The 24,063-nt window shown below is 47.1% G+C and overlaps 1 long non-coding RNA gene across 1 annotated transcript in view; it reads right to left on the bottom strand.

Annotated features, from left to right (window-relative positions):
• LOC142591095 (uncharacterized) overlaps positions 1-22,266 on the bottom strand; it is a 35,628-nt gene extending 13,362 nt beyond the window's left edge. The window contains exons 1-2 of the long non-coding RNA XR_012830336.1: positions 22,140-22,266; positions 4,472-4,583 (exon numbers count right to left, since the gene is read on the bottom strand). This is a non-coding gene — a long non-coding RNA (uncharacterized LOC142591095). The remainder of the gene's footprint in view (positions 1-4,471; positions 4,584-22,139) is intronic.
• Positions 22,267-24,063: the final 1,797 nt, after the last annotated feature.

Raw genomic sequence — 24,063 nt, 5'->3', positions numbered from 1 at the left:
CGAGCGTGCGCCTTCGTTTTTGTTGGACGATATTTAACCTGCTAACATGCATACCACGTTTCGACCAATTACAGTACAACTAAGAGCTCATATCGCAATATCGTGACAACGTTGATTTGATTATTACGCCTCTAACCGATATTCATATTAGTATTTTTACTACCACATGCTCCTGACATTGAGATAAACTCTTCCTGTTGAAAAGTAGCAAACATGTTATTACATAGAATAAGAGGAAGAGCTGTGAAGGTTTTGATATAATGGTGATTTTTTACTCTGAATTTAACTATTACAAATGAAAAATCTAGAATAGTTCCATATTGGTAACTTCTCCGCCTGCTACGTCAATATACCATGCCCTGAAGGTAGCTATAGACCACGCATGTAATCACATACATTTCAATACCCTTACGAATAGTCAAAAATAACCAAAACATCAAAAAGGGTAGGTATGTTACCATTGCACAAGAAGTAATAGGGTCTGGTCTTTAAAAGCTTAAATTTTTGCCTTTCTAAATATTACTGCGCACAGAATCATCATCAGCCTATTTTATAGCGATAGCAATTATATGACCACTCCAAGCGGATTTCTGCAGGCGTGAGGCGAGGAAAAAGGGGGAGGGGGTTCTTCTCCGGCGGCTCTGGGCAGCGCTGGCGCCGTATCTTAAAAGCAGTCTACGGCGGGGCCAAAGCGCACGTCTGCTCGAGCCTCGTCTTCAAAGCGATCTGCGATGTTTATAGAGTGCGCGTAGTGCCGGTAACTTCGTATGCGCTGTGCTTTCGACGTTTCATTCTTGTTGAATCGAGAGGTAAATTTGATCGCTGCAACTTCCGCGATCCCTCACTCCATTATTTTGACAGCGAGTTCCCACGCTCATCGAGCGAGATCTGTTCATGTTTACCTGTGCACGCGTGGCACCGTGCTTATTAATTTAGTTAAAACACGTTGGTGGGCCAGCCGGTTCCCATCCATGATATAACGTGTAAGCGCGACTGAACGAGGACGTAGAAAGAAACAGACACAAAGAGACAGCGCTGTCTATGTGTGTCACTTTCTTTCAACAGCTTCGTTCAGTCGCACCAGTAGAATGCAGTGATTGTACACTTTTCTTTTCAATGATAGGGGTAAGCTTCCAGTCAGGATCTGGTAATGACCGCCGTATACGTCCCAACCTATTTTCATTCTTCTGTAAATTTGCTTCTCATGATCAGGGTCCCCTGTTAGTAACCCACCTAGATAAACGAACTTCTTCACAGGGTCTTGACTGGCGATCCTGAACTCTTGTTGCCTTGCCAGGATATTGAACATTGTTTTTTTTCATATTAATCTTCAATCCCGCTTTTACACATTCTTAGTTAAAGTCCTCCATTATTAGCTCTAATTCGTCCCCAGTGTTCCTGAGCAGGTCAATGACATCGACAAACCAAAGGTTGCTGAGAAATGCGCCGCTGATCCCTACACCTAAGCCTTCATCTGGGCATCTCACTAATAGCATTGGAGAGATTGTGTTTCCTTCTGACCCCTTTCTTGCTAGACAACTTTTTTCTTGTGAAAAACCAAGGTAGCTGTGTAATAACTGTAGACACTTTCAAAGGTGTTCACGTAGGCATCCTGTACTCCTTGATTTCTTAATGCCTCTGTAACTACTGGTATGTCTACGAAACAACTGCCTTTGCATAATCTACGAAAGCCATATAGAGAGCTTGATTGTACTCTACAAATTTTTCGACTACCTGATTGGTGACATGGATGCGATCCATTGTAGCATATCCGTTCCCCAAGCCAACCTGTTCTCTTGGTTGACAGAAGTCTAGTGTTACCCTTATTCTATTGGAATTATCTTGGTGAATATTCTATACAATATTGAAAGAAAGCTAATGGGCCTATAATTTTTCAATTTTTTAACGTCTCCGTTCTTGTGCATTAGTATAATGTCGGCAATCTTCCAGTTCTCTGATACACTTGAATGGTGAGTCAGTGCGTATAAGGTACCGCTACCTTTCCGAGCATATCTCGTCCATCTTTTATTAAATCGACTGTTAATCCATTTTCTCCTGCCACTTTTCCCCGGTTCATGTCTTGCAAGGCCCCTCAAACTTCGTCGTTGTATTCGGTTCCTTGCTACTTTTAATGAAAGTAACGGGGCTGCTCTGGGTGCTGTAAAGGTCAGTATAGAATTCTTTCGTTACTTTTACTGCATCTTCTGAATTGCTGATGATATTACCTTGCTTATCTTTCAGTGCATACATATTGACTTGTTTTATGCACTTTTCTTATCACTGATTTCATGTTGCGTTCATTTCTTTAGTGCTTCCTCAGTCTTCTTCTCGTTATAATTTTGAATATCTCTTACTTTCTCCTTGTTGATCAGTTTTGACATTTCCGCGAATTCTGTCTGATCTTCTGAGTTGGACACTTTCATGCTTAGTCGTTTCTTTATTAGGTCCTTTGTTAGTTGGGAGAGTTTACCTACTCGTTGCATTGGCGCCTTACCTTCCACTTAAATTGCAGCTTCTGAAGCCAGCCTAGTTCCGGTTTCATCCATTATCTCTATGTCATCTTCACCTCTGTGTTCTAAACGCGCTAATAGCACTAGCACGTAGAAGCGAAACAGGCACATGCACAGGCATTAACTTGCGCATGTGTGTGTCGCTCTTTCTTCTACGTCCTTGTGCTATTTGCGCTACAGAGAAAAAACAGCAAAATGTTACACTAACACGCCTAAATATCCACACGACTGTTCTGTAGCTGCATATTTGTTTCCAAGCATCAGACTGAATTGGTCTGCCTTTATCCCCAACTGCGTCTAGGTTGGCCTGTTTCTTCTTGTATAGTTTTACTTTTTCTCTCTTCAATCTGTGGGAAATCTTTGACCTCACTAATCTACGATCACTGCACTTTATCTTACCTAACACATCTACATCCTGCACTGTGCTGGGATCGGCAGAGTGCATGAAATCTATTTCATTTCTTGTTTCTCCATTAGAGCTATTGCAGGTCGATTTTCTGTTGATGCGCTCCCCGAAGAAGGTGTTCATAATCCGGAGCTAATTCCTACCCCTGAATTCCACCAACATCTCTCCTCTAGCGTTCCTGGAATCGATACCGTAGTAGCTTGTTCACCAGCCTGCTCTGCCCCCACTTATGCATTGAAGTCACCCATGATTATAGTATACTGAGTTTGCATTTTTCTCATCGCTCATTCAACATGTTCATAAAATATTTCTGTTTCTTCATCTTTGTGACTGGAGGCTGGAAGCGTAGGTTTGTACAACCTTTCTTCAATACCTTCGATTCAGCTTCGTTACGACCACTGCTAACCTCTCAATATTGCTGTAGAGTTCATCAATGTTGCCCGCTATGTCCTTATGGATTAGAAGTCCTACCTCGTATTGGCTCTTATCTGGAAGTCCTCTGTAGCAGAGAAGTTTGCCTTTAGTCAGAATTGTATAAACCTCACCAGTTCTTCTAGCCTAAGGCGAATATTATCCCGCGCAATGCCTGATAATGCCTCAAAGATTCCTGCTAAGCTAGCTTCACTCGAGAGTGTTCGTCGGTTGAACGTTGTCAGGTTCAATTTCCAGTGGCCGCCTGTATGAATCCAGAGATTGTTAGCACCCTCTGCCACGTCGCACGTCTTACCACCGCCTTGGTCAGGTGCTCCGCCGTCGCTGGGGGCTGAGCACCATGTGTTAATTGTAGGGGTCATGTGAGAGGTAATGGCCGAATACTGCACCAGGGAGGCCAATTCCTGATCTGGTAATGGAGTGTTTTTGTTGAAGCTTAGTGCGCCTTTTTAATTTGGCTGCACCTGGACTAGTATAGCAAAACAGGCTCTCGACATTTTTTGCCGGTGTCAGGTGCCACTCCAAGACGAAAATGCAGTGTACTAGAGGAGGATTGCAACTTAAGGCCTTCAAATTCGAAGCCCGCTGTTCTACCTCAGCCACACGCCATCGCCTCAGTCCCATAGCTGCAAATGAAAAACTTCGAATGGATTATTAAACCGTGGTGCTGGCCATGACCGCGTTCCGAGCATACCAACCCGCCCTCCGACAAGTCGCATGAATGACCATCAATTCATGCAGGCGGGTACCAATCATGGGCACTTCATTTTCCTGTATATTTAAACCCTCTTACAAGTAGTGCCTTTGTTGCACCGCTTATAAAGTGCGACCCTGTTGTCTATGGTCAAGGGTCGATGAAAATAAGTGATTTCTAAGGATTTTTTTATTACATGCCTTCTGTACCTTGAGTGCTGCTACTTACGTGCCAGGGAATCAATCATAAATGCCAAATAATATGCCTGTTGCCGCTCATGTTCCCACAAGAGCGAATAGAAATCTCCACTTCGTAATATTATTATATGCACGGAATGAAACTCATTCGTTGCATTATGGTAATGCGAAGTACTATTAAGGAAGGCTCATATATATAGAATTCATATACTACATCCAATATCGCACTCACCCTGTTATTGTAACTCGGTGTCCGTTTGCGCTACATTCAACATGCATGCATGGATTGTGAAGGTTCCTGCTCTGTCCCCGCTCAATTACTTGATCGAGAACAACGCAGCCACCTATTAGTGAAAGAGAAAAATCACGAACAAGGGTCATTTCTATCACCCCAGACAGAGAGAAATACACAAAAACAGGTGAAGTGGACAGTTATTTGAAATGTGGTTACGGCGCAAGGAAATCTGATTGCAAAGAAGAAAACACAGAAAGAAGTAAGGAAGGAAGGGACAAAATTGCGCTCTTTTTGTCCCTTTTTCTTTACACTTAATTTTCCTCGCGCCAGAACCCCATTTCAAGCATGAGGAAACTAGCTCAACATCGCATTCTGCAGGATTACATTTATTCACGACAGTTACCTGCTCTCTATTGTGCTTGCTTAAGTTATATATATATATATATATATATATATATACATATACATATATATAAGTGTGTGTGTGTGTGTGTGTGTGTGTGTGTGTGTGTGTGTGTGTGTGTGTGTGTGTGTGTGTGTGTGTGTGTGTGTGTGTGTGTGTGTGTGTGTGTGTGTGTGTGTGTGTGTGTGTGTGTGTGTGTGTGTGTGTGTGTGTGTGTGTGTGTGTGTAAGGGCACAGACATATACGGTGCCTCAAATGCGATCAAGCAGAATAAAGCTAGCTAGTGCTCAGACCAGCACATTTATCTATGCCCGCAACCTCCGGCTCGCGTCACCTGAGTCTACAGGGTGAAAACCTAGTTGGTGGCCATCTCATCAGCCTCACACCATTGAAAGTGACTTCAACACCACGCCCTTAAACCCAAGCGCAGAGATCATCCACATAATATCAACCGCCATTCAAGGCGAATGCAACTAGGGGGCATATACATGTGAAGATCAAGCTGCTCCACAAATCTCAACGTTTCGCCCTCGTACTGCACCCTAAGTCGCTGTCACTGCAGAAGTATCGAAGGCACCAACCATCCCACACTCTGGAAAGTCAGAAGCGCTCATTTTGAATAATATCGAAGCAGTCTCAGAAGGCTATTCTGGAAAGCCCGGCATACTGCTCTCGCTACAAGTCAAGTCCCACAAAAGCGAGCAATGTACCAGCAACCCACTTATCAACCCGTCTATGTACGAAACTATGTGCAACGAACTTTGGAGCTGAAAACGTCACGTAGCTATCAATCACAACAGGTGAGTCGACGCCTATGGCATCTCATTAATGGAGTAAATCACATAGAATGCATCGGGGTTCATACAAGCCTCAACATAGACCCTATTTCGCTTAGCTAATAGGTGTCCAAAAGTTCCTTTATCAGGGCAGAATCATTCACGTGCACCGGCAGTAGATGTCATCCAGAGCGCAACGTAAGGGGTCGGCCGCCTGAGATGCACATTGTAGATGTCAGTAGAACATACACTTTTATATCTAAACCCACCACGAGTTTACTCCCTTACATGAAGTGCCAATGCCTTTTACCTCATGTAACCTATGCGCAGTATATGATCTTTCGCTAACTGCGTCATTCGCTTAGAGTCCTCATTCCTGGCCCGCTCCTTGTTAAGTTAAAGGGGCCACGACACCAAATCTCGCAGCTTAAACTATGCATTGCATGTTGAACTGTACGCGCGCCACTGCACGCTGCCAAAATTTGGGTGCAAGTGTGGCAGTAGAGCGTTTGTACTTGGATGTTTGATGCCGCTTTTAAACTGTAATGCAGTCTGGGGAAATGAACGGGCAACAGAAGCAGAGAAGCGGACAACAGAGTAACAGAAGCCGGTCTCGAGGGCCATCTTTTTATGCAATGCAAACACCGTAAATTATTTTCGTCATGAACGCCATGCGTCGTTTTGTTTTTGCATGCGCGTCTCGCCGCATCTCTGTGGTTTCCTACTGCTTTTTCTTGCCCGAGTGAAGCAAATGATGGCGCAATTGAGCGGCGACGCCATTGCTACGCTGTTGGCTGCTAGAGCATATGGCGAAAGGCCTCCGACTTTCTCTGAATCAGTTTCAACGCAGACGACAGAGAGGTGATCTATCAGTTCCTGACGCCTCACAGCTTTGCGAAACTGGCACTTCTGTCGGTGGCAGGAGTATAGAGGCAGCGATTGCAAATAGAAATTTCCTGTTAACGTGTGCGCTGAGAGCCTGGGTTCCTTGTGTACATAACCTTATTCAGCCCTCTACTCTCAATTACAAACATCTATTGAGAATTATTGAACTGTGTCATGGGCCCTTTAATGTTCAGTGTTGCTCGCGCTTTGAGGGGAGGAGAAAAGTGTAACGGCGTACAGATGCACCATGGCTGCAATGCGATGAATAGGAAGAATATAACGAGTGTTCGGGCGTCCACGTTTGTCTGCTCCCGCAGCTTTATGCTAGCGTCATGTACTTTGCAGCAACAGCATCTGTGCCCAACCAGGTTGACGATGAAGGCGACGACCTCGTATGTGCATGCGAGGCGCTAGAGAAGAAGAAGCCTGGACTGAGCGCTTGCCCATATTCTTTCGAATAAATACCGCTCTCGGCTCTTATGTCCAGTGAGCTGTGACAATATATATCCTTTCTTTGTATACAGCGCCTCCATTACTTACGATGCAGCCATATTTTCGAACCTTCCAATAAAGGAAGACTATGCACTGAATGGTGATATGTACAAATAAAGAAGAGGACAGTGTGTCACAACACACACACACACACACACACACACACACACATATATATATATATATATATATATATATATATATATATATATATATATATATATTACGTTTCTAGGAACACTTCGTGTGACAGTTTAGGATAGCTCTTCTGAAATAAAAGTACGGATGACACGAGGTAATTTGTCGTTAATGAGCAAAAACCTAACAATTAACCTTTCATCATTTACTTTCAGTGGGTTCACAGCTCTGCGTAAAAGCCATGTCAGCTATTGGATCTTAAAAAATGCCATCACCCACGGAACTGTGGCACGACAAATTTAATCGATGAGAGCGTGCAAAACCGAAATTTGGACGACGCAGTGAGCACAATGGCGCGCCCATTGAGCTGTTCTGCAGACGTCACCCAGCAGCAGGCAGCCATCGCTACGGTTCCGTGCTCCTCGCTGTGGCGGTGTCAACGGTGTCATCACTGCACTTGTCCGTCGTTTCGTCACTGCCGTCGTCTTGTGGGATTGGCGATGGAGGGCCTTCGGTGTTCCGGGCGTCAACGGCCTTGCCTCCACAGGTCGCTGGCTCTAGTTTTCCCGTCGCGACCTTTGGGAGCGACGCCTCGGTGAAATGGAAGCGGGACGCGGACTGGGCGACCTATAACGCCCAGGCGCTGCCGATCGAGGTTCATGTTGCTGGGGGTTTCGAATAGTTTGGCGCGTAGATAAAAATGCCTCAATCTCATAAGGGCGTTCACCGTTCCGAGGGCAAGGCGTATTCACAGAGAAGCTACGCAGTCCTACTCGGTGTTACTGGCATTCCCGGTATAGGTGACCAGCCTCTCCACAGTGGTTGCAGAGGGGACGCCGGTCTGCAGTGCGCCATACATGGCTTTTACGTGGGCTTCCTTCTGGCATGGGCTGCAGATTGCGAGGAAGTACCTGGGGTATTGTGGCCGTTCGTCCAAAGTCGGCACGTCCTAGGTCCTGACGTAAAGCTTGGGCGTACGATATCCGCGGCAGACGCTCTGGCTGTGCGTGGGGCCGTACCTGAGGCTCTGGCTCACAAATTACTTGCCGGACTTCACGTATGACATCAGCAAGTGAGGACACGGTAGGAGGGCTTTAGGCCAGCTGCAGTTTCTGCAGCTCTTCCCTTACGACGGACCTCACCATTTCGCGTAGGATGTCCATGTTGTTGGGGAGGGCTCCTGACCCAACGTCAAATGATGCGATGCATACATCTCTGTTGTACTGCCGTGCACGCTGCTGCAGCGTCTTCTCCATCGTCGTCGCCTCTGATCGAAATTCGGCTACAGAGCGGGGCGGATTACGAACCAGGCCGGCAAAGAGTTCCTGTTTCACACCGCGCATTAGGTGCCGCAATATCTTGTCCTCAGCCATGTTTGGGTCGGCTCGGCGGAAGAGGTGGGTCATGTCTTCAGTGTACATGGTCACACTTTCGTTGTTCCGCTGGTTCCTCGCCTGAAGAGCGGCTTCTGCCCTCTCTCTGCGGTCCGTGCTCGGGTACGTAGCTAGCAGCTCTCGTCGGAAGTCGTTCCACGATGATAACGACGCCTCGTGGTTTTGAAACCACGTGCGTGCAGATTCCTCCAGTGCGAAGTACACATACCGGAGTTTCTTTGTCTCGTCGCAACCGTTACACCTGGCGACGCGCTCGAAGGTTTCGAGCCAGTCCTCGGCATCCTCAAATGTGTCTCCGTGGAAGGATTCTGGCGTCCGGGGTGAGTCAACGACGACGTGAGAAGGGGTTATTTGAGTAGCCATCGCACTGGTACCTCGGCTGGCTGCCGCCGCTGCCCTTGGGGAATCGGCGAGAGGACCAAACTCGGGGGCCTCACCTCATACGCGGCGACTCGTGCGTTGGTGGACAGGCGTTAATTCTGTTGGCTCCAAACTTCAGGGATCCGGGCTACCTTCCCTGGCGTGTGTGGGGCTTGGAATCATACCCCGCACCTCCACCAGTAATGTAACCAACAGTTACAACAGCCGTTTCTATGAAAACTGATTTATGCTGGGCGAACCTGTGCCCGTCAACAAAAACCGACTGAGCACTCAACCACAACAACAAAAGCGTCCCTCGAGCGTCGCTCCTTCGAACGTCGTTCTCCTCTTTGCCGCCTCCTGTCGCGTGCCAATCGTCCGATGCTCGTGCACGAGCCGCCGGCCTGTCGCCTTGCGGTGCTTTGCTTGACGCTCGCGATGTGGCGACTACGCAGTTGGGATATGTCGGTCGTCTTTTTCTTCTCGCAATGCTGGCGGCAATATATTGTTAAGCGCCACCTATCTCGTGGACAAAGGCGTTGCATACCAGTCGAGAAAGAGGACTTGCGGTGCCCGGCCCACCTTCTTTATTTTGTCGTGCCACTCGCCGTCATTGTGCAAATATTGCATATAAACATTTTTTTTACATATCCATGTGATATCTATGGTAGAGGTGCCGGGTAAATCCTAAGGACAGCATGGAACTTAGCAGCGGACACCTTGTGGGCCATCCAACTATGTCGGCTGAGAGGCCCGCACGCCCAGCCTTGGCTACCACAACCTCGGTTGTACTGGCCCCATTCCTAAACCCTCGTACCTTCTCTGGTACTGACGCCACAGACGTTGAAGACTGTTTAACCGAATAGGAGTGAGCCAGCAAGAACAAACGGCTTGACACCATTGTCATCTTGGCTAACCTTATCTGCACCTCAGGGGAACGGTCCGTGTTAGGTTCCACACACTAGAAGGAACTGCCTAGTTTGGACACCTGCAAGCAAAAACTACACGAGCTCTTCGGCAAGCCAGTCAGGCGTCAGCAAGCCGCTAAGAAGGAACTTTCGTGCCGGCCCCAAATATCAAATGAACCATATGTCGTGTACATTCAGGAAGTGTTCGCTCTGCGTCGGCGGGTTGACGACAAAATGTCTGAAGCTGACAAAGTCAGCCACCTATTTAACGCATCGAAGATGACGTCTTTAATTTACGGATATATAAGTACTGATCGACGGTCAACTACATTATAAAGGAGTGCCGACGCTTTGGCAAAGCGAAGAGCCGTCGTGTCACGCAGCAATTCGTACGGCTCCCTAACACCGCTGTTACCTCAGCGTGCGGGGACGTCCTGCCGCCCGATACCGGATTTTTGCTGCGTCTTTTGGGGCGTGAGGCTAAGACCCTGTCTCCATCTTTTCCTCAGACCCGTTCTTACGACGAGTGCCGCCCAGAACTGTCGTTGATCCAAGCCGTGATACGCGAAGAGTTGGCAAACGCAGGCCTTCATCCCATCTGTGCTGTAAGTCGCCATGATGCCAGCAATTTCTTTCAACCCACCCGACAACAAACGACCTATCCTGGACACCGGGACCCAAAACTGTGGTCAACGCATGACGAAAGGCCAATGTTCTTCAACTGCGATGAGATCCTGCCCTTGTCGCTATCGCCGTCCATCGACACTTCGTCCCGCGCACACTTATCGCCCGGAAAGCAGTCGGTCCTCATCGTTTCAAACTGACTCACCGCACCCTGATGTTCCTGCCCCGACTCTATGCTAGGACCCCTCGCCATCCGCGCAGAACCGGCGTTCTCGCTTTCCGTTGCCCAGTCGGTCGCCGTCGCCGTACCCTCGTCGTCCATCTTCGGAAAACTGACCTGTGCAGTTTCCAGAGGTGACCCTGCATTGGCCAACCGAGCCGGAAACCCTCCGTTGATTCTGGCCATTCGACAACACCTTTTGGACATAGAGGGGGACCGCGTGCCGGTTTCGGCTCTAATAGAGAGTGAGGTGCAAATATCTGTCATGAGCGCTCGCCTCTCTCTTGGTCTCCACAAAGTTATTACTGCCGCCACGTCATCTGTCGTTCGCGTTGCCGATGGCAGTACACCTTGCGTTGTTGGCATGTGCATTCCGCAGGGGAGCATCGCTGGCCACCAGACCTCAATTCTATTCACCCTTTTACACCAGGATCCCCTTGACAACATCGACGTCGATGACTTCCTGAGCCCCCATTCTGCCCTCGTTGACTGCTCATCTGGCCATATACAGTTGGAACTCTCGTCTGTACTCGACCTCAACACCGAGTCGCCACCACGTTTAAGTGTCATGGAGTTTGTTCGTCTGCGACCTGGTACCGCGAAGCATGTCATGTTGATCTCAGAGCCGCCTGTTTTTGACGGTGACTACGGGATCTTCCCTTCTTTGGACGGTGTATTAACGCGGTATGTAGCGCGCCCTCACTGGGTTGTGTCTGTGGCAGAGAATCGGCCGTGAATACCTATTCTTCACTTTGGAAGCGCCCCACAATATCTTCCCGAAGGCATCACATTGGGCAGCATATCGTCTTTACATGTAGACGACCATATGGCCCGGACTCTCGATGCTCTACAGTAATTACCTGGAAGCCAGAACACAAGTACCATGCCTCTTGACGACCCTCTTGGTGGTATAATTGCCCCTGATCCTTCCCATTCTCTGTCCATAGATCGCACCTTACTGCGATGTTTCTAATTTTCTACGCCACGTTTGAGGAGACACCACTCATTACCCATGGCATCGAGATTGGGGATGCTAGACCCATCCATAGGCGCATTTACCGAGTGCCTGCGTCCGAACGCCTTGTTATTCAAACAGAAGTTGTGAAAATGCTAACTAAGGAGATCATTGGACTACTAGTGAGTCCTTGGGCATCCCCTGTGGCGGTTGTCAGAAAGAAACACACCTGGTGCTAGTGTATTGACTACCGGCACCTTGCAAGATTACAAAAAGTATTTCTATCCATTGCCACGAAGAGATGATGCACTCGACTTTCCGCATGGTGCCAGGTACTTCTATTTTTCTTCCATTGATCCGGCTATTTCTTCGGTCCGGCTATTGGCAAATTGCCGCTGACGAGCAGGATCGCAAATAGACCGCTTTCGTTACACACGATGGACTCTACCAATTTAAAGTCATGCCCTTTGGATAATGTAATGTCCCTGCAAAATTTGAAGAAATGATGGACTGCCTGCTTCGCGGATTTGAGTGGTCTGTTTGCTACTGTTACCTTGACGACGTCATCGTTGTTTTTTTCGTATACATTTCCCAGTAATCTCCAACGACTACTCGTTATTTCCCCAACGCTCACCCTAAACTAAACTCCTCCAAATGATGTTTCGGTCGCCGAGAGATCATCGTACTTGGTCATCTTGTTGATGCGGCCGATATCCGACCTCACACTGACAAAGTACGCGCCGTTACCAACTTTCCAGCACCCATTCTTCACAAAATTTCCGCTTGCTTTACCGCCTCTGTGTTTACTTTTTCTCGTCGGGAAAGACTTTGCACGGCCTCTCCCAAGCCTGCTCAAGAAAAACTTTTTTTTCCTGGTCCTGCCCAAGCGTCTGCCTTTCCGCAGCTCATCCTATTACTCACTACGCCACCTGCGTTGGCTCACTTTGGCGATTGTCTTCCCAAGGAAGTCAGCACAGATGCCAGTGGACATGGCATCAACACTCTTCTGGTTCAACACCAGCGTGGTCAGGACTGTGCTATTGCATATGCCAGACACCTCCTCTCCACCACCGAGCGGGATTCTTCCAATACAGAGATGCAGACCTCACTCTTGTTTGGACGCCGCAAATGTTCACCCTTATCTGTATCGCAGACTTTTTACGGCCGTCACTGACCAATCACGCTCTTTGCAGGCTATGTTCACGTAAAGATCATGCGGGTCACCTTGGACGCTGGGAATTACGGCTTCAGGAGAGCCGATTCACAGTCATCTAAAAGTCTGGCAGTTTGGATTGCGATACCGAGGACTTTTCGTGGTAACCCGTCAACCAACCGAAACCTGCACAGAGCGACTACAGACCTTGTGTGTTTGCCATCTCTGAACTCTTCGACATTGCTGCCGAACAACGCTGTGACCAAGTCCTGCGCAACATTATCGACCGTCTCAACTTCCTGGTTCCTGATGCCTCTTTGCGCCTCTTTTTACTGCACAATGACACTTTATATCGTCGCAGTTTGCTTTCTGACGGTCCCACAAGGGACTTGTGATTTCGATACACCGCCGCTCGTCTGTTCTGGCCCCGTTTCATGTTGCGCTAACAGAGGGGCCCCTCAGCGTTTCACGCGTATACGATCGCGCATGCCGTTGGTTCTACTGGCCAGGCATGTCCTGCTCGGTGGGTCCTCATGTGGCATCTTGTGACCTTTGCCGTCAGCGCCGTTAAAAGCCGCTACTCTCGCCTGCTGGCCATCGTCAGCCTCTCGATGTTTCATATGAGTCATTTCATCGCGTCAGTCTTGACTTACTTGGCCCGTTTCCTCTGTTTCAAGAAACAGATGGGGCGCCAGTGCTACAAATTATGCGAAGCAATTTTCGATTACCCGTGTTCTTCTCGCCAGCTGCGCGACGGAAGTTGTGGCCTTCTTACGTCGTAGCATTACTCTCCAGCATGGGGAACTTCGGCAACACCTCACTGACCGGGAGAGACAGTTTATTTCGAAGGTGAGTGAATACATTTTGCGGTCTTGTTTGATGTAACACAAACAGACCATGGCCTACCATCCACAGAAGAATGGCTTGACAGTGCGACTGAACCATACAGTAACCGACATGCTGCCAATGTATGTGGCCACCACCAGGATTGGGACATTGCATTTCCGTTTGTGACATTTGCATACTACACTCGATCACATGGGACCACTGGTTATTCGCCTGTCTTTTTATTACTCGCTAAAAATTCTACGTTGCCAATGGACACGTTGGTGCCTCCTTCCACGTGCCCCCCTACAGAGTATACTCGAGAGGTATTGCCCGTGCCCACCATGCACGTCAAGGTGCCTGCGCTCGATTCAGCTAGTCGCAGATACAAAAGCAATCGCCATACAATAGCCCTCACAGGACTACCCACTTTACCCCTGGGCTGTCGGAAAAGCTGCTGTTCCCCCACATCAGCCCACATCGAGTGTACCGCAATGTGACCGACGTAACGTAAGAAATTGCTCCGCTGTCTTCGTCTCAATAGGCCCAGACCGCACCGACATCGTGCAAGTCATCCGCCTGAAGGCCTATGAGGTGCCACACGCTGATTCACCCCGTGCGTAGTCAACCTTTTCCATGCCGTCATATTTTAACTGCACCTAGTCGGGGATTTTGCCTCCGGAAGGTAATGTTATGAGCCAACTATCCTGCGAACAAGACGTTGTGGCACAGCAGACGAGAAAGAGAAGGTGTGCCTGACCCACCATCTTTGTTGTTCTGGTGCCGCTCACCATGACTGTGTTTATATTGCACATGAGCCTTTATTTTACATCTCCCCCTAACGATATTGTACAAATAGGGTAGAAATCTGGAAATAAACATAAAGACACTGACGTTTTCTCTCCCTGCTCCCTGCGAGAATCATTTTGTCGATATCCATCCCTTTTCCTGCCCTACGTTACCTCTCTAGCAGACGACTGTATCAGTTTCGCACGTTACGACAGATGACGAGCTGGGCTTAGAGTACCAAGTTCCGTCTCTATCTGTGACCAGAGGGCTGAACCACACGGCCACATCATCATTGATCACCTCAGCAGTCCGTCTTCTTCCCCCTCCCATCAGCCTTCGCAAACAACTTAAAGAGGCCTTGACACCATATTATCAACCTTGAAATAGACACCACATGTAAATCGCACGCTTCTCGCAGTACACTGGCAAAGCTTCAACTACAGGGTGCGAAGACATTTGTATATGTGTGTGTGTGTGTGCGCGTGCTTGTGCGTGTGCGTGTGTGTGTGTGTGTGTGTGTGTGTGTGTGTGTGTGTGTGTGTGTGTGTCTGTGTGTGTGTCTGTGTGTGTGTGTGTCTGTGTGTGTGTGTGTGTGTGTGTGTGTGTGTGTGTGTGTGTGTGTGTGTGTGTGTGTGTGTGTGTGTGTGTGTGTGTGTGTGTGTGTGTGTGTGTGTGTGTGTGTGTGTGTGTGTGTGTGTGTGTGTGTGTGTGTGTGTGTGTGCGTGTGTGTGCGTGTGTGTGTGTGTGTGTGTGTGTGTGTGTGTCCGCGGCGCTATAGCCACATTGCAAATCTCCGGGGAAGAGCGAGCTCGACATTCCCTGGCCTGCTCTGGTTGAAAAACGCCGCCAGCACTTATTGCTGCTCTCGTGCCGTGTCCTTTATATATATATATATATATATATATATATATATATATATATATATATATATATATATATATATATATATATTGAATGCGATTTGTATGCAAGAGAATGAACAGTCATATCTGAAGCGACAACTAATACATGTTTGCTTTTTTTTAATGCTTAGGACGGACATTCATTTATCATAGCGAATAAGCCAGGGTGATGAATCAGGAAATCAGCAACTATGAATGCTTACTTTTGCATGAAGTAATTTGTCGTGATCCTGCCCATGTTGTAAGTTATGTGTCTTACGTTGAACTTATGTTCATTCGGAAGGCATGCTCTGAAAAGGGCGCTTTCATTGAGTCTTACCTCTTTAAATACTGCAGTGGCTCTTTTTTGGTTACTAAGGTATTCTAATGTTAAAATACAATTCTTCTTGAAATTATACATAGTGATAAACTCCATGGGCGCGCCTCTGCTTAGTGTTTCTTCCTATATAGTGAGAAACTCTAAGAGCCCGTGAGGGTTGTCCGGTCGTCATTCAAGAATTTTTTTTCTGACGAACGTACAATGTAGTGCTCCTGCACCGTCTTGCTGACGCTTTATTTAGGTGTTCATTGAACCTGCCCGCGTGGAACCGCGGAGTTTGGCGAATGAGGATGTCACATTTCAGGATTAAATATAAGCTTTTTCCATATTTATGGGTGATAGCGGAGCTTTCCAATAGAGCCGCTGCAATCAGAATCGCACGTAGTGCATTGTTAATAATATTTGGGGTTTTACGTGCCAAAACCACTTTCTGATTATGAGGCACGCCGTAGTGGAGGACTCCGGAAATTTTGACCACCTGGGGTTCTTTCACGTGCACCTAAATCTAAGCACACGGGTGTTTTCGCATTTCGCCCCCATCGAAATGCGGCAGCCGTAGCCGGGATTCGATCCCGCGACCTCGTGCTCAGCAGCCCAACACCATAGCCACTGAGCAACCACGGCGGGTGTAGTGCATTGTTAAGAATGGTATTAGCTAATGAGGCCGCATGTGGTACACCGCGAGCGCCGGCTCTTCGATGGTTTCCGCGATGTTCGTTGGCGTCAGACATTTGTGTCGAACTTCGGTCGCAGGGCTATTTCAATGAAATAGCGTCGCCGACGCAAACGCAAAATCCTATTTGCGCCTCTCGCATGCGCAGTGGCACTGGCGCTATCTTTTGCGGCCGCAAAACATTCGTGGCCCATATTCGAAAACTCCCCCATGTGCATGGCGGGATATGAATATATTGCGTGATGTCAAGTTCATTGCAGATGCGCGTACACGACCAGTCTTGCAGTAAGCCTTTGCACGCAAGCCTTGGCTGTCGCTGTGTGTTTAATAATGTTGGGTTAATAAACCAGTGTTTGTTGGCAATCTGTTTGTAATGCCATTTCTGCGCCGTATTGACGTACCCTGCCGTAGGCGAACCCTGACGAACCCTTCGTGCGCAGCGGTGTGGAGGAGCATAGCATCCTTTCCTGACCGTGCTTGTAGGGTAAGCCTCGCGCAAACCCGTGTCCACAAGATATCAACTATATCCGTTAAAGTTTTCATGGTATATGTTAAGCACACGAGCGTTGCTCCCTGCGCCAAAAGTTCTTGCTGCTGCGCCAAATAGGCTTTTTGATACGCCATGAACTGTGCCCAAAGGTGAAGCAGCGGTAAAACCATTGCATTCTCGTACTTGCACAAAGACAAAACACCCCTGAATGGCCCTCTGGCGGCTTCTTTTAAAAGTTTGTTATTGGTCATGTGACACAACCCCAACTTCCTTGAAGTCGAGCTCCCATAGGAAGTGTGGTGCTCCCTTATACAAAAGCACCTTGTGGGTGCCCGTCTGACACTGCTACAAGCGATTCACTAGCGATAATACGTCTTTGCTGGAATCTATTACAAATTACAAAATATCTACGCTCAGAGCTTTGTGTACGGCAAAAACACATCCATCTCAACTGAGCAAACCCGCGAGCCATTAGGCAGAGCATAAGAAATGAGATAGTGACTGCACCAAGATGCTTTGCTGAGTCATAAACATGACAAGCCTAACATTCAAAGTGTTTGCCAGTAAAAGTAAAGAGAAAGAAACGCTGATCCCGAATAAATGCGTAAGTGGAGTATATGTTTGTGCAACTTGGAATTAATTTCCAGGCGAGCTTTCAGAACAAGCACCGTATACGCAGCTCGAGCCTTTGGACACGATGTAATGAGCAACGAAAGCACTCACATTTTTTCTGAAGCTGTGGCCAAAGCTTGGTGTCGTCCGAACAATCACCGTCAACGACATCCGCCGAAACAGCGATTTGCTGAGCCACACCGGCATCATGCACAACCATTGTAAACCGGGAGGGAATGGAGGCAGCTGCAGCAAGCAGTTTACGTTTCACGGTGCCATCAAACATGGCGGCGCGAGCAGGGTTTCCGTAAAAAGCTATAAATCAATTTACTTATTTAGCTACGGGCGAGCGTTCAACAGGCGCAGTAGTGCCACCTGGCCAAGTTTGTCAGATCTAAGGCAATTTACCAGTGCGACACATTCGTTTGCATTTCCACGTTTATATGTTCCACTGCCCGTCGTTCATTTGAGATACTATTGAAACCACGATGCGCTAACCTGAAATAGTGGCAGAAGGCTGAAAAACATACAAATTTGCGCATATGAGCAGCGTTGCATAACGATCACACCAGTTGGAATGAGCTGTCGAGTATCGCAAGCGGCTCTAATAAATATATTATTTGGGGTTTTCCGTGCGAAAACCACTTTCTGATTATGAGGCACGCCGTAGTGGAGGACTCCGGAAATTTTGACCACGTGGGGTTCTTTAACGTACACCTAAATCTAAGCACACGGGTGTTTTCGCATTTCATCATCATCAGCCTAGTTACGCCCACTGCAGGGCAAAGGCCTCTCCCATACTTCTCCAACTACCCCGGTCATGTACTAATTGTGGCCATGTTGTCCCTGCAAACGTCTTAATGTCATCCGCCCACCTAACTTTCTGCCGCCCCCTGCTACGCATCCCTTCCCTTGGAATCCAGTCCGTAACCCTTAGTGACCATCGGTTATCTTCCCTCCTCATTACATGTCCGGCCCATGCCCATTTCTTTTTCTTGATTTCAACTAAGATGTCGTTTACCCGCGTTTGTTGCCTCACCCAATCTGCTCTTTTCTTATCCCTTAATGTCACACCCATCATTCTTCTTTCCATAGCTCGTTGCGTCGTCCTCAATTTCAGCAGAACCCTTTTCGTAAGTCTCCAGGTTTCTGCCCCATATGTGAGTACTGGTAACACACAGCTGTTATACACTTTCCTTTTGAGGGATAGTGGCATCCTGCTGTTCATGATTTGAGAATGCCTGCCAAACGCACCCCAGCCCATTCTTATTCGTCTGGTTATTTCAGTCTCATGATCCGGATCCGTGGTCACTACCTGCCCTAAGTAGATGTAGTCCCTTACCCCTTCCAGTGCTTCGCTACCTATCGTAAACTGCTGTTCTCTTCCGAGCCTGTTAAACATTACTTTAGTTTTCTGCAGATTAATTTTCAGACCCACCCTTCTGCTTTGCCTCTCCAGGTCAGTGAGCATGCATTGCAATTGGTCTCCTGAGTTACTAAGCAAGGCAATATCATCAGCGAATCGCATGTTGCTAAGGTATTCTCCATCAACTTTTATCCCCAATTCTTCCCACTCCAGGCCTCTGAATACCTCCTGTAAACATGCTGTGAATAGCATTGGAGATATCGTATCTCCCTGTCTGACGCCTTTCTTTATAGGGATTTTGTTGCTTTCATTGTGGAGGACTACGGTGGCTGTGGAGCCGCTATAGATATCTTCCAGTATCTTTACATATGGCTCATCTACACCCTGATTCCGTAATGCCTCCATGGCTGCTGAGGTTTCGACTGAATCAAACGCTTTCTCGTAATCAATGAAAGCTATATATAACGGTTGGTTATATTCTGCACATTTCTCTATCACTTGATTGATAGTGTGAATATGGTCTATTGTTGAGTAGCCTTTACGGAATCCTGCCTGGTCCTTTGGTTGACAGAAGTCTAAGGTGTTCCTGATTCTATTTGCGATTACCTTAGTAAATACTTTGTAGGCAACGGACAGTAAGCTGATCGGTCTATAATTTTTCAAGTCTTTGGCGTCTCCTTTCTTATGGATTAGGATTATGTTAGCGTTCTTCCAAGATTCCGGTACGCTCGAGGTTATGAGGCATTGCGTATACAGGGTGGCCAGTTTCTCTAGAACAATCTGACCACCATCCTTCAACAAATCTGCAGTTACCTGATCCTCCCCAGCTGCCTTCCCCCTTTGCATAGCTCCTAAGGCTTTCTTTACTTCTTCTGGCGTTACCTGTGGTATTTCGAATTCCTCTAGGCTATTCTCTCTTCACCTATCGTCGTGGGTGCCACTGGTACTGTATAAATCTCTATAGAACTCCTCAGCCACTTGAACTATCTCATCCATATTAGTAACGATATTGCCGGCTTTGTCTCTTAACGCACACATCTGATTCTTGCCTATTCCTAGTTTCTTCTTCACTGTTTTTAGGCTTCCTCCGTTCCTGAGAGCCTGTTCAATTCTATCCATATTATAGTTCCTGATGTCCGCTGTCTTACGCTTGTTGATTAACTTAGAAAGTTCTGCCAGTTCTATTCTAGCTGTAGGGTTAGAGGCTTTCATACATTTCGGCCGCATTTCGCCCCCATCGAAATGCGGCCGCCGTGGCCGGGATTCGATCCCGCGACCTCGTGCTCAGCAGCCCAACACCATAGCCACTGAGCAACCACGGCGGGTCGCAAGCGGCTCTCGTTGCGCATTCTGGTAGCTAGTAATCACCTTTCGTGCCATTTCCCCGCTTCCCGTTTCTTCTGTACGCGCCGCACGAAATGAAGATTAGTTAATGTCATATTGGTGTGCCCATAACTGAACTACATTAAAACTCAGGTCCAGACAACTAAATCAGCATCGCTTCGACCTGGTGTGCCCGAAGCTTCAATCAGCCACCCCTGTCATGCACGAGCTCGTCGGCCCAAAGTTAGCCCTCAACTGAACAGTATCGAAACACTCTCAACCACAACGGTTGGCGAGGGTTGACGATCGTGCATTGCAACTTCGCAGCATGTTTCCATTCGTTGTGAGAGCTATTTAGTATGCACAAAAGCACGGAAGCAAAGACATCATCGGTCCACCGTTTTCGCTCGGCAGCGTCTCACAAAGATTGGCTGAACGACGGTCAGCAGACTTTCACCTTTCAACATCGGTACAGAAAAACATTGCAAAGGGCACGTGCTTTAACGAAACCGAGTTGCGAGGCACCCGTGAAGTCGCATGAGGTCTTGGGACATCTACAGGTGCAGATGCTGTCGTGAAGTACTCGGGAAAGACATTCCTCTTTTTCTCCTGGTGACATTTTCCCCTTTGGAGGCTGTAGGAGAGAACTGTGGGTAGCGGGAAGGAAGGTGGACAGTCGCCATCTATGCCAACACTCCCGCCTCTGGAAGCAGCATATTTATGACGAATTGGCTTAGTTGTAAACTGACGCACCCTTTGGGTGCGTCTGTTTCTGTATATTTTCCACAGAACAATAATCGTCATCTGTCTTGCCCGCATTTCCTTTCTTTAATGCTGCGAGGCGGTGGTTCCAAGTCACGAACGGCATGCGCATTATCAGCATGACAGAGCATTCTTGGCAGGAAAGTAGCGAGCAAAGCGTTTTCAAGAAGGAAACGCAAGCAAGGCAGATGACCATGATCGTGGTGTGGCGAATATACACCCCAAAGTGTGCAAAGGTTTCACTCTGAAACAAAATATCACCCTTTGGGGCTTATCTTGTCCTACAACAATAATCGTCATAAGTCTCGCCCGCGTTTCCTTTCTTTAACGCTGCGAGCCCGGTACTTCCCAGTCAGGAACGGCTTGCGTGTTTGTGTGACACAGCATTCTCGACAGGAAAGCAGTGAGCGCCGAGCTTTCAAGAAAGGACACTCAAGCAAGACAGAATACGATTCCTGTTGTGTGGTATGATACGACCAAAGCGTGTACATTTCTTTAAGAGTGTAGCTACCTACACTGCCACTGCAGATGTGCTGATTAAAGGTTTTATTTTAAACGTAATTATGCAATTAAACAACAAACACAACCTAAATATGCTCACTTCAATAAATATATTCCTTCAAGAGCATCACATTCTATAAAGTTTTTAGAGGCCTTCGGCTATCCCTTATATTAACAATCATATTCGGTGGTTTCCACGCACCTTTTTAATGCCTCTTGGTAAACACCGTGAATTTGGTCGCACTTCCAAGCTACACTGCTCAAAGCAGCACTACCCTATACGTGTGAGGAATTCTACGCAATTATTTTCTTAATGCTCAAAATTATTTCAACTGTTTAACTCTGTAACGCATGAACGCAATTTTACATCACGGATGAATTAGTACAACTTTCTCGCCTTTATTGCACCCCTTACATAATACTTTCCTACAAAGTTAACCAATGGCATGGCATTTCAGATTTAACTTGAACAGCAGAGTATTTCATCGCTTAGTAATTGGATTCCCTGAACTATCCACAATTGAAAACTCTCTCCAGCTTATGGACAACACTTCGTTTGGCTCTGCGCTAGGTTTCCTATGCTTAGTTGAAATTTTGAATAATATTAATACAACGTAGGCAATACACTACTTTGAACCTTGCGAGGTTAGAGCTCTTCGCTGAGACAGCAAATTTATTACGCTGTGAACCTCGGCGTGTCCTGGCTACGTGAACTCTTTACGATCCTCCATATTAGACTGCTTCCCGCAGTGCACGTGGAACATAATGGAAAGGAGAAATGGGAGAAATACTTACGGCTACTGTATCTCACCGGGCACTGAACAGTTTGCGTTGACACAAACGCGATGTGCCCTACGAACAAAATTGCCACTGCTGGAACATTCATAGCTTCTCGCATATGCGTCGCTATCGGCCTAGGCACCTGTCGGGAAACAAAAAGATAATTTTACATACTGAACAGGGAACATTTGTAGTTAAAATACATCCAATATTAAGAGGTATTGATATTTATTAGCATCTGGCTTATTCAATTTCGGCAATGACAATTCCTGCTTGCGTCAGACACCATTTCAGAGCGCTTCAAAGGCCACTTAAATCTGTAAATGTGTACCTGTTATAGCATGCTCAATTGGGACAGCAAGTTAGAAGAGCACAAATTGAGGACATACGCATGTCATACACTTTTCGATTAGCAGATAAGCACCATGTTCGCAAAAAACACGGTGAATTTTCTTATTGAAATACATGCAAAATGTAGGAAACCTTTTATTTGACAACTGCTGTAACAATTTGAAGAATATATGGGTCATTTGAAAGACAGAAGTACGTTATAGAAATTGTATTTCTCATTTAGGATCTCATATGTTTACAAAAGTTACGAAAACGTGGGTAGTTGAGAAGAAGACTGAATCACAGAGATTATAAATTCAATATTTCGTGTCGAAAGCAGATATTGCCGTTCAATAAGTTGCATCTGCTAGAGCATATGAAGCAGACAAATTAGATATATCAGTGTAGTGCCGCGTATTACATGCTTACGCCAAGCCAGTCAACAACGGAAAGTGGTCTTTATTGTGAATTACCGACATATACGTGTGCCGGTGGCGCCATCTCTTGGTGCCAGCACAAAGCATAACACAGGGACACGTGTCTTCTGTGTTCGGCATCACATCTATTCACGTTTTCAAAAGAAAAAAAACAAGGCCTTCTGAACAATCTGAAATTTTATAAGGAAGGCAGAGTTAATGTATATTAGGCGCACATTAAGAAACACAACGCCTAAAAAAACGGTAACTCTCTACGATATACTCAGAGCAAAACGAAAAGAGAAGTCACCTTTTGAGCGAAAGATAATCTTCAAATCTCACTGGTGGCCTTCTCTCGCGCGTGCAGCTGCGTAGCACCATTTCACTGTCCGGCCCATCACTACCAATTGCCAACTACCTCCGCTCTTGTTGCTGGGAAGGGCGTCTATGATCTGCAGGCTGAGAATCAGCAGCAGAGAGTTGCGAAGCATTCCATGACCGGTCATCCTCGACGCGAAACCAACCATCGCCGCAATCTTCAGAGGCTAGGCAAAGGTAATTGTACATTTTGGGCCGCCACCATGATTCTTCGCTCTCACAAAATGTCCCTCTTAACCTTCAGCACTTTTGCAGCCCACGGTGGTCAGCATACGCCTTCCTCTTTCCCTACTTTTTTTGTGCACGACTCCTGCGCCGCTGTATTTCTTTTACAGGATCCCTATCCCTGTACAAACCGACTGTTGGAAGACCGCTGACGTCAAGTGTTGTCCTCATCTGCCGGCCATGAAATATTACAGCGGGCAACAACCGAGTTGTGCTATTAAGTGTGCATCTGAAGATGCCAAGGTGCTCTACCACAGAATGCTTCCCACGATGCTGTTACAACAATGCCCTGGATGTATGTCTATAACGCACAGGTAAATATCTCTACCGCGGAAAAACACCACAGAAAGAACTTGCTTGATGCTTGCGGTTTCCAGAAACGTCTGAAACTCTACTGATACGCAGTGTCGACGATAATCTGACACCAACCCTGTTGGGTAGGCTTATTGAGAAAGAACCCCTAGGAGAAAATTCATGAACTTTTCGACGTAACATCACCGCAGAATTCTGGACATTTCGACTAGTACTCTACTGCGGTCATTGCGTGCTTGTACGCTGCTCGTAGGTGTTCAAAATATCCAACTATATCA

The sequence above is a fragment of the Dermacentor variabilis genome, chromosome 8 (assembly GCF_050947875.1).
Source record: "Dermacentor variabilis isolate Ectoservices chromosome 8, ASM5094787v1, whole genome shotgun sequence".
NCBI lineage: Eukaryota > Metazoa > Arthropoda > Arachnida > Ixodida > Ixodidae > Dermacentor > Dermacentor variabilis.
This window is presented reverse-complemented; position numbering and strand designations above follow the sequence as displayed.